General features: G+C 31.2%; 1 protein-coding gene and 2 pseudogenes across 1 annotated transcript in view; all 3 read left to right on the forward strand.

Moving 5' to 3' along the window:
* The window catches only part of LOC145241402 (uncharacterized), a 202,177-nt gene that overhangs the window by 145,184 nt on the left and 39,242 nt on the right, over nucleotides 1-17,751 (forward strand). The gene's annotated exons all lie outside the window — the stretch shown is intronic.
* On the forward strand, nucleotides 5,025-5,158 carry LOC145241830 (U2 spliceosomal RNA; annotated as a pseudogene).
* On the forward strand, nucleotides 12,135-12,268 carry LOC145241831 (U2 spliceosomal RNA; annotated as a pseudogene).

Below are 17,751 nucleotides of genomic sequence, written 5' to 3' on the forward strand. Positions count from 1 at the left end.
TGCTACACAATGTGAAAGTTTTTAACGTTTGTAAAAAAAATCATGAATGTGCTTATATTGCAAAAAAGAAAATATCAGTGCACAGTATTGAAAGTGTTTGAGATTCAAAAGTCTGTAACATTTCTACTAACTTCATAAGATGTCATGTGAGAAACTGAATTGAATATCAAGACATTATCTGAAGCGTTTTTATTTTGGTGTAACATATGTGTTTACAGTGAACCTTAACTTTTAATAAACAGATTGGTATGCAATGACATAGGCTAAGAATCTTTAAAATATATATAAATTGGAAAAATGTGTGAACAAATGAAAAAAAAATGATCCGCTCCACTTGATGACATCAAGCACAGTAATATTTTAGTGAAGAAAATATGAAATTGATGTTCAGTGATTAGTTTGGATGAATGAGAAAATGTAATTGTTTGATGCATAAAAATAACTCAGTTGCTGTATTTGATATTAAGCAGCAAAATATAGTGATTTGAATATTTGGGAAAACATCAAACCAGATTATGTAAAAAGAAAAAAAAAAGATGAAATTAGAAAATATATATTTTATGTTTATGAGTTCTGCCAATCAAAATTTTGTGGCAGAAATTGGGTGATTACCATGCAATTTTATTTTGGTAAAATTCTTAAATTATTAGAATGTTTATTATAATTTCTAATTAGTGACTTGTTATAATCAAAATCCGCCCTAAAGAGCGTCCTTTCTTTTATTAGGTATCAGAGTAGGTATCAAGATTTCTACTTCTATACAAATGTGATATTTCAGATCTGTACATAAAAAATTTGTTGAATATATAGGTTGAGAATTGTTCTGTGTCGCTCTCTCTCACACACACACGCATTCTCACTTTTATAGATATAATAGATAGATTACTCTAGATATATTTCCATATGTCTGAATACCCTATATACAAATTTTCAAATCTGTAGATAAAAAAATTTGTTGAGTATATAGGTTGAAAATTGTTCTCTCTCTCTCTCTCACACACACATTCTCAATTTTAGAGATATAATAGATAGATTATGCTAGATATATTTCCATATGTCTGAATACCCTATATACAAATTTTCTAATCTGTAGATCAAATATTTGTTGAATATATAGGTTGAAAATTGTTCTTACTCTCTCTCTCTCTCTCTCTGGCTACCTCACACACACATTCTAACTTTTATAGATATAATAGATAGATTATGCTAGATATATTTCCATATGTGTGAATACCCTATATACAAATTTTCTAATTTGTAGATAAAAAATTTGTAGAGTGCATAGGTTGAGAATTGTTCTCTCTATCTCTCACACACACACATTCTAACTTTTAATGATATAATAGATTATGCTAGATATATTTCGATATTTCTGAATACCCTATATATAAAAATTTGTTGAATGTATAGGTTGAGAACTGTTCTCTCTCTCTCTCTCTCTCTCTCTCTCGCTCACACACACACACATTCTCACTTTTATAGATATAATAGAAAGATTATCCTAGATATATTTCTATTTGTATGAATACTCTATATACAAATTTTAAAATCTGTAGATAAAGAATTTGTTGAGTATATGGGTTGAGAATTGTTCTCTCTCTCTCTCTCTCTCTCTCTCACACACACACACACACATTCTCACTTTTATAGATATAATAGATTATGCTAGATATATTTCCATATGTCTGAATACCCTATATACAAATTTTCAAATCTGTAGATAAAAAATTTGTTGAGTATATAGGTTGAGAATTGTTCTCTCTCTCTCTATCACACACATTCTCACTTTTATAGATATAATAGACAGATTATGCCAGATATATTGAAATATGTCTGAATGCCCAATATACAAATTTTGAAATCTGTAGATAAAAAATTTGTTGTATACATAGGTTGACAATTGTCCTCTCTCTCACACACACACACATTCTCACTTTTATACATATAATAGATAGATTATGCTAGATATATTTCTATATGTCTGAACACCCTATATACAAATGTTCAAATCTGTGGATAAAAAATTTGTTGAATGTATAGGTTGAGAATTTTTATCTCTCTCTTTTTCTCTCTCTCTCTCTCGCTATCTCACACACACGCATTCTCACTTTTATAGATAAAATAGATAGATTATGCTAGATATATTTCCATATGTCTGAATACCCTATATACAAAGTTTCAAATCTGTAGATAAAAAATTTGTTGAATATATAGGTTTAGAATTGTTCTCTCTCTCTCTCTCTCTCACACACACATTCTAACTTTTGTAGTTATAATAGATAGATTATGCTAGATATATTTCCATATGTCTGAATACCCTATATACAAATTTTCTAAACTGTAGGTAAAACATTTGTTGAGTATGTAGGTTAAGAATTGTTCTCTCTCTCTCTCACACACACACACACACACACAAGTTCTCACTTTTATAGATATAATAGATAGATTATGCTAGATATATTTCTATATGTCTGCCTACCCTATATACAAATTTCCAAATCTGTGCCCAAAAATGTGTGGAATATATAGGTTGAGAATTGTTCTCTCTCTCTCTCTCTCTCACACATATTCTCACTTTTATAGGTTATATAGGTTGAGAATTTTTTGCTCTTTCCATCACTCACATTCACACTTTTATAGATATAATACATAGATTATGCCAGATATATTTACATATGTCTGAATACCCAATATACACATTTTCAAATCTGTAGATAAAAAATTAGTTGAATATATAGGTTGAGAATTGTTCTCTCTCTCTCTTTCTCTCTCTCTCACACACACATTCTCACTTTTATAGATATAATAGATAGATTATGCTAGATATATTTCCATACGTCTGAATACCCTATATCCAAATTTTCTAATATGTAGATAAAAAATTTGTTGAATATATAGGGTGAGAATTTTCCTTCCTCTCTTTCTCTCTCTCTCTTTCTCACACACACACAAGCTGAAAATTGTTCTCTCTCTCTCTCTGACTCTCTCTCTCTCTCTCACACACACACACATGGTCATTTTATAGATATAATAGATAGGTTATGCTAGATATATTTCTATATGTCTGAATACCCTATATACAAATTTTTAAATCTGTAGATAAAAAATTTGTTGAGTATATAGGTTGAGAATTGTTCTTTCTCTCTCTCTCACACACACATTCTCACTTTTATAGATATAATAGATTATGCTAGATATATTTCCAAATGTCTGAATACCCTATATACAAATTTTCAAATCTGTAAAGATAGAATTTGTTGAATATATAGGTTGAGAATTGTTCTCTCTCTCTCTCTTTCACACACATTCTCACTTTTATAGATATAATAGATAGATTATGCTAGATATATTTCCTTATGTCTGAATACCCTATATACAAATTATCAAATCTGTAGATACAAAATTTGTTGAGTATATAGGTTGAGAATTGTTCTCTCTCTCTCTCTCTCTCACTCACTCACTCACTCACTCACTCACTCACAAACACACACACACATTCTACCTTTTATAGATATAATAGATTATGCTAGATATATTTCCATATGTCTGAATACCCTGTATACAAATTTTCAGATCTGTACATAAAAATTAGTTGAATATATAGGTTGAGAATTGTTCTCTCTCTCTCTTCTCTCTCTCTCTTTCACACACATTCTCACTTTTCTAGATATAATAGATAGATTATGCTAGATATATTTCCATATGTCTGAATACCCTATATACAAATTTTATAATCGGTAGATAAAAAATTTGTTGAATATATAGGGTGAGAATTGTACTTACTCTCTCTCTCTCTCTCTCTCTCTCTCTCTCTCTCTCTCTCACGCACACATTCTCACTTTTATGGATATAATAGATAGATTATGCTGGATATATTTCCATATGTCTGAATACCCTATATACAAATGGTCAAATCTGTAGATAACAAATTTATTGAATAGATAGGTTGAGAATTGTTCTCTCTCTCTCTCTCGCAACCTTACACACACAACCACACGCAAACATTCTGACTTTTATAGATATAATAGATCGATTATGCTAGATATATTTCCATATGTCTGAATACCCAATATACAAATTTTCAAATCTGTAGGTAAAAAAATTGTTGAATATATAGGTTGAGAATTGTTCTCTCTCTCTCACACACTCACATTCTCACTTTTATAGATATAATGTATAGATTATGCTAGATATATTTCTATATGTCTGAATACCCTATATACAAAGTTTAAAATCCGTAGATAAAAATACGTTGAGTATATAGGTTGAGAATTGTTCTCTCTCTCTCTTACGCACACACACACACACACACACACACATTTTCACTTTTATAGATATAATAGATAGATTATGCTAGATATATTTCCATATGTCTGAATACCCTATATACAAATTTTCAAATCTGTAGATAAAAAATGTATTGAATATATAGGTTGAGAATTGTTGTCTCTCTCTCTCTCTCTCTCTCTCTCTCTCTCTCTCTCTCTCTCTCTCTCTCTCTCTCTCTCTCTCTGGCTACCTCACACACACACATTTTCACTTTTATAGATATAATAGATAGATTATGCTAGATATATTTCCATATGTCTGAATACCCTATATACAAACTTTCAAATCTGTAGATAAAAAATTTGTTGAGTATATAGGTTGAGAATTGTTCTCTCTCTCTCACACGAAACTGTGCGCTCGGCTTCTTCCCCCCCCTTCCCACCCCAAATGCTTGGGAAACTGTGCACTGTTTTTGTTGGTTTTCAAGCTGGTGAGAGAGAGAGAAAAGAGAAAGAGGGTGTTGGTTTTATATTTTTATTATCGTCTAATATTTTGAAAGCTGAATTTCTAATAAAATGTGCATCTATAGGAGATAATGCCTGGGAATGTGTTCCCCCCCCCACAGTTTAACAGTGGTGTGACGTCAAGAGAAAGAGGGTGAGAGAGAGGGAAGAGTAAGTGGGTGAGAGAGAGAAAGAGAGAGAAAAAAAGAAAGACGGTGTTGGTTTTGTGAAAAAAGTTGTTATTTACAATTGTTCGCATTCTTGGCCTTTTGGTCAAGATCAAAGTGTAGTATCTGTTCTTCAGATGCTGCACTTCTATTTCTTGTTCTCTTTCGGTGGAGGAGAAATCCTCCACGACTGAGACAATTTTTATTTTTGTACCTTTTCTCCACGTTAAAAAAACGACCCTGGTGTCTAACTGTCCCGTGGGGAGGCATAATAAATAGGTACAATTGTTCGCCATTAGTGGATGTTGACGTCACGTCACGTGACATGACTAAGCGTTTTTTTTTTTTAGTATGAATAACATTTTTTGTTTTAATTATAAAGTCTACACTTAATTTTATAGAAAATGATGTATATATAATAGAAAAAAAAAATTACTGGTTTTGTTGGATTCAAGTGGATCCCCCCCCTCCAGTTTAAGAGATAGCAGGTCACGTGGTAATATACAAAATGGCTAGCGTAAATATAAAGATCGGTTTTTTTATCGACGAATATTTTGAAAGCTGAATTTTTTTTTATTCCTGTACATTTTTTCCTGATATTTTTCGTTAAAACTCTTGTATAAATACTATTTTTAACCAGTTAAATACGTTGGAGACATTGTCATGGAGTTTAATAATCTCTAGAACAAAGCAGAAGAGAAATTACAAAAGTATCGGTAAAACAAAGTGTTTGTTTACATTTGTTTGCCATTACTGGATGTTGACATCACGTCACGTGACATGACTAAGCGTTTTTGGATTATGTAATATTAACATTAAAATGACAGGTTTTTTGGGGGGCCCCCCTAGGAGAGAAATGATCAGTTCACCCCCTTTTAATGGTCCGTTTGGTGTGGAATTTCGATATTTGTCATGCGGGTGATCAAGGTTCAATATGATACATAATTTGTCAACTTTGGTTGTGTCTGTCAAAAGTTTGAGCTGACGTCACGTCACGTGACACGTATTAAATAACGTTAAAATGACAGTTTTTTTTGGGGGCCCCCCTAGGAGAAAAACGATCAGTTGACCCCTTTCTACTGGTCCGTTTGACGTGAAATTTCGATATTTGTCATCCGGGTGATCAAGGTGCAATATGATACCAAATTTGTCAACTCTGGTTCCGTCTTTCAAAAGTTTTAGCGTTACAAACAAACATACATACATACATACATACATACATACATACACACCGATTTTTGCCTTTTATATATATAGACTAGCAGGGCTACCCGGCGTTGCTCGGGACCGTATAAACAATGAAAAAACAAAAGCAGATATTGAACATATGTTTGATTCTTAGGGGAGAGGAATCTTTCATCTCTATGTATTATTTGTTTTATCTACCCTAGGACTGATATTGTTCATGTTTTATCCCTAGCATAGGTAATTTACAGCATGTATATGAAATTGTTTTACCTTAGGGAGAAGAGAACAGGTAATATACAACATAATGTGTCTATATTACATCCCTGGCAACGCCTAGAAACCAGCTAGAACATGTATTTCAGTCAATCTTTATTATATCCTGGGCTATGCCGGGAAACCAGCTAATCTCTTTTTAGTGACTTGACCACCAAAATACCTCCCTAAGTGTGTCCTTTCTTTTGAACTTATTAGATATAGGTATCTAGAAATGTGTGTGAAATTTTGTTGAATGCATTGTTCACTATGATTTTCTTATTGTTCTACACAATATCAACTGTAGCGAAATAACACAGTAAACTTAGTGTAGTGTTAGAATAAAGAGCAAAGGAAAAAATTAGAATCATATTTTGTAATTGCAAATCTAAATTTGCTAGCATGTACCAGTATTTGCCAGGTTGTGGAAATTTGGAACTTATAACATATGTAGTGGCCTTTTCCTAGATACCTATTGCTAAAAATTATACTTTCATTTTGTTAGAAAAATCTCTCTTCAGATGCCCTGCATCATTCAAAATAAAAACAAATATTTTTATAATTGTTTCAGTATATTGCTACACAATGTGAAAGTTTTTAACGTTTGTAAAAAAAATCATGAATGTGCTTATATTGCAAAAAAGAAAATATCAGTGCACAGTATTGAAAGTGTTTGAGATTCAAAAGTCTGTAACATTTCTACTAACTTCATAAGATGTCATGTGAGAAACTGAATTGAATATCAAGACATTATCTGAAGCGTTTTTATTTTGGTGTAACATATGTGTTTACAGTGAACCTTAACTTTTAATAAACAGATTGGTATGCAATGACATAGGCTAAGAATCTTTAAAATATATATAAATTGGAAAAATGTGTGAACAAATGAAAAAAAAATGATCCGCTCCACTTGATGACATCAAGCACAGTAATATTTTAGTGAAGAAAATATGAAATTGATGTTCAGTGATTAGTTTGGATGAATGAGAAAATGTAATTGTTTGATGCATAAAAATAACTCAGTTGCTGTATTTGATATTAAGCAGCAAAATATAGTGATTTGAATATTTGGGAAAACATCAAACCAGATTATGTAAAAAGAAAAAAAAAGATGAAATTAGAAAATATATATTTTATGTTTATGAGTTCTGCCAATCAAAATTTTGTGGCAGAAATTGGGTGATTACCATGCAATTTTATTTTGGTAAAATTCTTAAATTATTAGAATGTTTATTATAATTTCTAATTAGTGACTTGTTATAATCAAAATCCGCCCTAAAGAGTGTCCTTTCTTTTATTAGGTATCAGAGTAGGTATCAAGATTTCTACTTCTATACAAATGTGATATTTCAGATCTGTACATAAAAAATTTGTTGAATATATAGGTTGAGAATTGTTCTGTGTCGCTCTCTCTCACACACACACGCATTCTCACTTTTATAGATATAATAGATACATTACTCTAGATATATTTCTATATGTCTGAATACCCTATATACAAATTTTCAAATCTGTAGATAAAAAAATTTGTTGAGTATATAGGTTGAAAATTGTTCTCTCTCTCTCTCTCACACACACATTCTCAATTTTAGAGATATAATAGATAGATTATGCTAGATATATTTCCATATGTCTGAATACCCTATATACAAATTTTCTAATCTGTAGATCAAATATTTGTTGAATATATAGGTTGAAAATTGTTCTTACTCTCTCTCTCTCTCTCTGGCTACCTCACACACACATTCTAACTTTTATAGATATAATAGATAGATTATGCTAGATATATTTCCATATGTGTGAATACCCTATATACAAATTTTCTAATTTGTAGATAAAAAATTTGTAGAGTGCATAGGTTGAGAATTGTTCTCTCTATCTCTCACACACACACATTCTAACTTTTAATGATATAATAGATTATGCTAGATATATTTCGATATTTCTGAATACCCTATATATAAAAATTTGTTGAATGTATAGGTTGAGAACTGTTCTCTCTCTCTCTCTCTCTCTCTCTCTCTCGCTCACACACACACACATTCTCACTTTTATAGATATAATAGAAAGATTATCCTAGATATATTTCTATTTGTATGAATACTCTATATACAAATTTTAAAATCTGTAGATAAAGAATTTGTTGAGTATATGGGTTGAGAATTGTTCTCTCTCTCTCTCTCTCTCTCTCTCACACACACACACACATTCTCACTTTTATAGATATAATAGATTATGCTAGATATATTTCCATATGTCTGAATACCCTATATACAAATTTTCAAATCTGTAGATAAAAAATTTGTTGAGTATATAGGTTGAGAATTGTTCTCTCTCTCTCTATCACACACATTCTCACTTTTATAGATATAATAGACAGATTATGCCAGATATATTGAAATATGTCTGAATGCCCAATATACAAATTTTGAAATCTGTAGATAAAAAATTTGTTGTATACATAGGTTGACAATTGTCCTCTCTCTCACACACACACACATTCTCACTTTTATACATATAATAGATAGATTATGCTAGATATATTTCTATATGTCTGAACACCCTATATACAAATGTTCAAATCTGTGGATAAAAAATTTGTTGAATGTATAGGTTGAGAATTTTTATCTCTCTCTTTTTCTCTCTCTCTCTCTCGCTATCTCACACACACGCATTCACACTTTTATAGATAAAATAGATAGATTATGCTAGATATATTTCCATATGTCTGAATACCCTATATACAAAGTTTCAAATCTGTAGATAAAAAATTTGTTGAATATATAGGTTTAGAATTGTTCTCTCTCTCTCTCTCTCTCACACACACATTCTAACTTTTGTAGTTATAATAGATAGATTATGCTAGATATATTTCCATATGTCTGAATACCCTATATACAAATTTTCTAAACTGTAGGTAAAACATTTGTTGAGTATGTAGGTTAAGAATTGTTCTCTCTCTCTCTCACACACACACACACACACACACACAAGTTCTCACTTTTATAGATATAATAGATAGATTATGCTAGATATATTTCTATATGTCTGCCTACCCTATATACAAATTTCCAAATCTGTGCCCAAAAATGTGTGGAATATATATGTTGAGACTTGTTCTCTCTCTCTCTCTCTCTCTCACACATATTCTCACTTTTATAGGTTATATAGGTTGAGAATTTTTTGCTCTTTCCATCACTCACATTCACACTTTTATAGATATAATACATAGATTATGCCAGATATATTTACATATGTCTGAATACCCAATATACACATTTTCAAATCTGTAGATAAAAAATTAGTTGAATATATAGGTTGAGAATTGTTCTCTCTCTCTCTCTTTCTCTCTCTCTCACACACACATTCTCACTTTTATAGATATAATAGATAGATTATGCTAGATATATTTCCATACGTCTGAATACCCTATATCCAAATTTTCTAATATGTAGATAAAAAATTTGTTGAATATATAGGGTGAGAATTTTCCATTCCTCTCTTTCTCTCTCTCTCTTTCTCACACACACACAAGCTGAAAATTGTTCTCTCTCTCTCTCTGACTCTCTCTCTCTCTCTCACACACACACACATGGTCATTTTATAGATATAATAGATAGGTTATGCTAGATATATTTCTATATGTCTGAATACCCTATATACAAATTTTTAAATCTGTAGATAAAAAATTTGTTGAGTATATAGGTTGAGAATTGTTCTTTCTCTCTTTCTCACACACACATTCTCACTTTTATAGATATAATAGATTATGCTAGATATATTTCCAAATGTCTGAATACCCTATATACAAATTTTCAAATCTGTAAAGATAGAATTTGTTGAATATATAGGTTGAGAATTGTTCTCTCTCTCTCTCTTTCACACACATTCTCACTTTTATAGATATAATAGATAGATTATGCTAGATATATTTCCTTATGTCTGAATACCCTATATACAAATTATCAAATCTGTAGATACAAAATTTGTTAAGTATATAGGTTGAGAATTGTTCTCTCTCTCTCTCTCTCTCTCACTCACCCACTCACTCACTCACTCACAAACACACACACACATTCTACCTTTTATAGATATAATAGATTATGCTAGATATATTTCCATATGTCTGAATACCCTGTATACAAATTTTCAGATCTGTACATAAAAATTAGTTGAATATATAGGTTGAGAATTGTTCTCTCTCTCTCTTCTCTCTCTCTCTTTCACACACATTCTCACTTTTCTAGATATAATAGATAGATTATGCTAGATATATTTCCATATGTCTGAATACCCTATATACAAATTTTATAATCGGTAGATAAAAAATTTGTTGAATATATAGGGTGAGAATTGTACTTACTCTCTCTCTCTCTCTCTCTCTCTCTCTCTCTCACGCACACATTCTCACTTTTATGGATATAATAGATAGATTATGCTGGATATATTTCCATATGTCTGAATACCCTATATACAAATGGTCAAATCTGTAGATAACAAATTTATTGAATAGATAGGTTGAGAATTGTTCTCTCTCTCTCTCTCGCAACCTTACACACACAACCACACGCAAACATTCTGACTTTTATAGATATAATAGATCGATTATGCTAGATATATTTCCATATGTCTGAATACCCAATATACAAATTTTCAAATCTGTAGGTAAAAAATTTGTTGAGTATATAGGTTGAGAATTGTTCTCTCTCTCTCACACACTCACATTCTCACTTTTATAGATATAATGTATAGATTATGCTAGATATATTTCTATATGTCTGAATACCCTATATACAAAGTTTCAAATCCGTAGATAAAAATACGTTGAGTATATAGGTTGAGAATTGTTCTCTCTCTCTCTTACGCACACACACACACACACACACACACATTTTCACTTTTATAGATATAATAGATAGATTATGCTAGATATATTTCCATATGTCTGAATACCCTATATACAAATTTTCAAATCTGTAGATAAAAAATGTATTGAATATATAGGTTGAGAATTGTTGTCTCTCTCTCTCTCTCTCTCTCTCTGGCTACCTCACACACACACACATTTTCACTTTTATAGATATAATAGATAGATTATGCTAGATATATTTCCATATGTCTGAATACCCTATATACAAATTTTCAAATCTGTAGATAAAAAATGTATTGAATATATAGGTTGAGAATTGTTGTCTCTCTCTCTCTCTCTCTCTCTCTCTCTCTCTCTCTCTCTCTCTCTCTGGCTACCTCACACACACACACATTTTCACTTTTATAGATATAATAGATAGATTATGCTAGATATATTTCCATATGTCTGAATACCCTATATACAAACTTTCAAATCTGTAGATAAAAAATTTGTTGAGTATATAGGTTGAGAATTGTTCTCTCTCTCTCACACGAAACTGTGCGCTCGGCTTCTTCCCCCCCTTCCCACCCCAAATGCTTGGGAAACTGTGCACTGTTTTTGTTGGTTTTCAAGCTGGTGAGAGAGAGAGAAAAGAGAAAGAGGGTGTTGGTTTTATATTTTTATTATCGTCTAATATTTTGAAAGCTGAATTTCTAATAAAATGTGCATCTATAGGAGATAATGCCTGGGAATGTGTTCCCCCCCCCCACAGTTTAACAGTGGTGTGACGTCAAGAGAAAGAGGGTGAGAGAGAGGGAAGAGTAAGTGGGTGAGAGAGAGAAAGAGAGAGAAAAAAAAGAAAGACGGTGTTGGTTTTGTGAAAAAAGTTGTTATTTACAATTGTTCGCATTCTTGGCCTTTTGGTCAAGATCAAAGTGTAGTATCTGTTCTTCAGATGCTGCACTTCTATTTCTTGTTCTCTTTCGGTGGAGGAGAAATCCTCCACGACTGAGACAATTTTTATTTTTGTACCTTTTCTCCACGTTAAAAAAACGACCCTGGTGTCTAACTGTCCCGTGGGGAGGCATAATAAATAGGTACAATTGTTCGCCATTAGTGGATGTTGACGTCACGTCACGTGACATGACTAAGCGTTTTTTTTTTTTTAGTATGAATAACATTTTTTGTTTTAATTATAAAGTCTACACTTAATTTTATAGAAAATGATGTATATATAATAGAAAAAAAAAATTACTGGTTTTGTTGGATTCAAGTGGATCCCCCCCCTCCAGTTTAAGAGATAGCAGGTCACGTGGTAATATACAAAATGGCTAGCGTAAATATAAAGATCGGTTTTTTTATCGACGAATATTTTGAAAGCTGAATTTTTTTTTATTCCTGTACATTTTTTCCTGATATTTTTCGTTAAAACTCTTGTATAAATACTATTTTTAACCAGTTAAATACGTTGGAGACATTGTCATGGAGTTTAATAATCTCTAGAACAAAGCAGAAGAGAAATTACAAAAGTATCGGTAAAACAAAGTGTTTGTTTACATTTGTTTGCCATTACTGGATGTTGACATCACGTCACGTGACATGACTAAGCGTTTTTGGATTATGTAATATTAACATTAAAATGACAGGTTTTTTGGGGGGCCCCCCTAGGAGAGAAATGATCAGTTCACCCCCTTTTAATGGTCCGTTTGGTGTGGAATTTCGATATTTGTCATGCGGGTGATCAAGGTTCAATATGATACATAATTTGTCAACTTTGGTTGTGTCTGTCAAAAGTTTGAGCTGACGTCACGTCACGTGACACGTATTGAATAACGTTAAAATGACAGTTTTTTTTGGGGGCCCCCCTAGGAGAAAAACGATCAGTTGACCCCTTTCTACTGGTCCGTTTGACGTGAAATTTCGATATTTGTCATCCGGGTGATCAAGGTGCAATATGATACCAAATTTGTCAACTCTGGTTCCGTCTTTCAAAAGTTTTAGCGTTACAAACAAACATACATACATACATACATACATACACACCGATTTTTGCCTTTTATATATATAGACTAGCAGGGCTACCCGGCGTTGCTCGGGACCGTATAAACAATGAAAAAACAAAAGCAGATATTGAACATATGTTTGATTCTTAGGGGAGAGGAATCTTTCATCTCTATGTATTATTTGTTTTATCTACCCTAGGACTGATATTGTTCATGTTTTATCCCTAGCATAGGTAATTTACAGCATGTATATGAAATTGTTTTACCTTAGGGAGAAGAGAACAGGTAATATACAACATAATGTGTCTATATTACATCCCTGGCAACGCCTAGAAACCAGCTAGAACATGTATTTCAGTCAATCTTTATTATATCCTGGGCTATGCCGGGAAACCAGCTAATCTCTTTTTAGTGACTTGACCACCAAAATACCTCCCTAAGTGTGTCCTTTCTTTTGAACTTATTAGATATAGGTATCTAGAAATGTGTGTGAAATTTTGTTGAATGCATTGTTCACTATGATTTTCTTATTGTTCTACACAATATCAACTGTAGCGAAATAACACAGTAAACTTAGTGTAGTGTTAGAATAAAGAGCAAAGGAAAAAATTAGAATCATATTTTGTAATTGCAAATCTAAATTTGCTAGCATGTACCAGTATTTGCCAGGTTGTGGAAATTTGGAACTTATAACATATGTAGTGGCCTTTTCCTAGATACCTATTGCTAAAAATTATACTTTCATTTTGTTAGAAAAATCTCTCTTCAGATGCCCTGCATCATTCAAAATAAAAACAAATATTTTTATAATTGTTTCAGTATATTGCTACACAATGTGAAAGTTTTTAACGTTTGTAAAAAAAATCATGAATGTGCTTATATTGCAAAAAAGAAAATATCAGTGCACAGTATTGAAAGTGTTTGAGATTCAAAAGTCTGTAACATTTCTACTAACTTCATAAGATGTCATGTGAGAAACTGAATTGAATATCAAGACATTATCTGAAGCGTTTTTATTTTGGTGTAACATATGTGTTTACAGTGAACCTTAACTTTTAATAAACAGATTGGTATGCAATGACATAGGCTAAGAATCTTTAAAATATATATAAATTGGAAAAATGTGTGAACAAATGAAAAAAAAATGATCCGCTCCACTTGATGACATCAAGCACAGTAATATTTTAGTGAAGAAAATATGAAATTGATGTTCAGTGATTAGTTTGGATGAATGAGAAAATGTAATTGTTTGATGCATAAAAATAACTCAGTTGCTGTATTTGATATTAAGCAGCAAAATATAGTGATTTGAATATTTGGGAAAACATCAAACCAGATTATGTAAAAAGAAAAAAAAAGATGAAATTAGAAAATATATATTTTATGTTTATGAGTTCTGCCAATCAAAATTTTGTGGCAGAAATTGGGTGATTACCATGCAATTTTATTTTGGTAAAATTCTTAAATTATTAGAATGTTTATTATAATTTCTAATTAGTGACTTGTTATAATCAAAATCCGCCCTAAAGAGTGTCCTTTCTTTTATTAGGTATCAGAGTAGGTATCAAGATTTCTACTTCTATACAAATGTGATATTTCAGATCTGTACATAAAAAATTTGTTGAATATATAGGTTGAGAATTGTTCTGTGTCGCTCTCTCTCACACACACACGCATTCTCACTTTTATAGATATAATAGATAGATTACTCTAGATATATTTCTATATGTCTGAATACCCTATATACAAATTTTCAAATCTGTAGATAAAAAAATTTGTTGAGTATATAGGTTGAAAATTGTTCTCTCTCTCTCTCTCACACACACATTCTCAATTTTAGAGATATAATAGATAGATTATGCTAGATATATTTCCATATGTCTGAATACCCTATATACAAATTTTCTAATCTGTAGATCAAATATTTGTTGAATATATAGGTTGAAAATTGTTCTTACTCTCTCTCTCTCTCTCTCTCTGGCTACCTCACACACACATTCTAACTTTTATAGATATAATAGATAGATTATGCTAGATATATTTCCATATGTGTGAATACCCTATATACAAATTTTCTAATTTGTAGATAAAAAATTTGTAGAGTGCATAGGTTGAGAATTGTTCTCTCTATCTCTCACACACACACATTCTAACTTTTAATGATATAATAGATTATGCTAGATATATTTCGATATTTCTGAATACCCTATATATAAAAATTTGTTGAATGTATAGGTTGAGAACTGTTCTCTCTCTCTCTCTCTCTCTCTCTCTCTCTCTCGCTCACACACACACACATTCTCACTTTTATAGATATAATAGAAAGATTATCCTAGATATATTTCTATTTGTATGAATACTCTATATACAAATTTTAAAATCTGTAGATAAAGAATTTGTTGAGTATATGGGTTGAGAATTGTTCTCTCTCTCTCTCTCTCTCTCTCACACACACACACACACATTCTCACTTTTATAGATATAATAGATTATGCTAGATATATTTCCATATGTCTGAATACCCTATATACAAATTTTCAAATCTGTAGATAAAAAATTTGTTGAGTATATAGGTTGAGAATTGTTCTCTCTCTCTCTATCACACACATTCTCACTTTTATAGATATAATAGACAGATTATGCCAGATATATTGAAATATGTCTGAATGCCCAATATACAAATTTTGAAATCTGTAGATAAAAAATTTGTTGTATACATAGGTTGACAATTGTCCTCTCTCTCACACACACACACATTCTCACTTTTATACATATAATAGATAGATTATGCTAGATATATTTCTATATGTCTGAACACCCTATATACAAATGTTCAAATCTGTGGATAAAAAATTTGTGTAATGTATAGGTTGAGAATTTTTATCTCTCTCTTTTTCTCTCTCTCTCTCTCGCTATCTCACACACACGCATTCTCACTTTTATAGATAAAATAGATAGATTATGCTAGATATATTTCCATATGTCTGAATACCCTATATACAAAGTTTCAAATCTGTAGATAAAAAATTTGTTGAATATATAGGTTTAGAATTGTTCTCTCTCTCTCTCTCTCTCACACACACATTCTAACTTTTGTAGTTATAATAGATAGATTATGCTAGATATATTTCCATATGTCTGAATACCCTATATACAAATTTTCTAAACTGTAGGTAAAACATTTGTTGAGTATGTAGGTTAAGAATTGTTCTCTCTCTCTCTCACACACACACACACACACACACACAAGTTCTCACTTTTATAGATATAATAGATAGATTATGCTAGATATATTTCTATATGTCTGCCTACCCTATATACAAATTTCCAAATCTGTGCCCAAAAATGTGTGGAATATATAGGTTGAGAATTGTTCTCTCTCTCTCTCTCTCTCACACATATTCTCACTTTTATAGGTTATATAGGTTGAGAATTTTTTGCTCTTTCCATCACTCACATTCACACTTTTATAGATATAATACATAGATTATGCCAGATATATTTACATATGTCTGAATACCCAATATACACATTTTCAAATCTGTAGATAAAAAATTAGTTGAATATATAGGTTGAGAATTGTTCTCTCTCTCTCTCTTTCTCTCTCTCTCACACACACATTCTCACTTTTATAGATATAATAGATAGATTATGCTAGATATATTTCCATACGTCTGAATACCCTATATCCAAATTTTCTAATATGTAGATAAAAAATTTGTTGAATATATAGGGTGAGAATTTTCCTTCCTCTCTTTCTCTCTCTCTCTTTCTCACACACACACAAGCTGAAAATTGTTCTCTCTCTCTCTCTGACTCTCTCTCTCTCTCTCACACACACACACATGGTCATTTTATAGATATAATAGATAGGTTATGCTAGATATATTTCTATATGTCTGAATACCCTATATACAAATTTTTAAATCTGTAGATAAAAAATTTGTTGAGTATATAGGTTGAGAATTGTTCTTTCTCTCTTTCTCACACACACATTCTCACTTTTATAGATATAATAGATTATGCTAGATATATTTCCAAATGTCTGAATACCCTATATACAAATTTTCAAATCTGTAAAGATAGAATTTGTTGAATATATAGGTTGAGAATTGTTCTCTCTCTCTCTCTTTCACACACATTCTCACTTTTATAGATATAATAGATAGATTATGCTAGATATATTTCCTTATGTCTGAATACCCTATATACAAATTATCAAATCTGTAGATACAAAATTTGTTGAGTATATAGGTTGAGAATTGTTCTCTCTCTCTCTCTCTCTCACTCACCCACTCACTCACTCACTCACAAACACACACACACATTCTACCTTTTATAGATATAATAGATTATGCTAGATATATTTCCATATGTCTGAATACCCTGTATACAAATTTTCAGATCTGTACATAAAAATTAGTTGAATATATAGGTTGCGAATTGTTCTCTCTCTCTCTTCTCTCTCTCTCTTTCACACACATTCTCACTTTTCTAGATATAATAGATAGATTATG

The sequence above is a fragment of the Euprymna scolopes genome, chromosome 20 (genome assembly GCF_053919585.1).
Source record: "Euprymna scolopes isolate OS-2025 chromosome 20, ASM5391958v1, whole genome shotgun sequence".
Classification (NCBI taxonomy): domain Eukaryota; kingdom Metazoa; phylum Mollusca; class Cephalopoda; order Sepiida; family Sepiolidae; genus Euprymna; species Euprymna scolopes.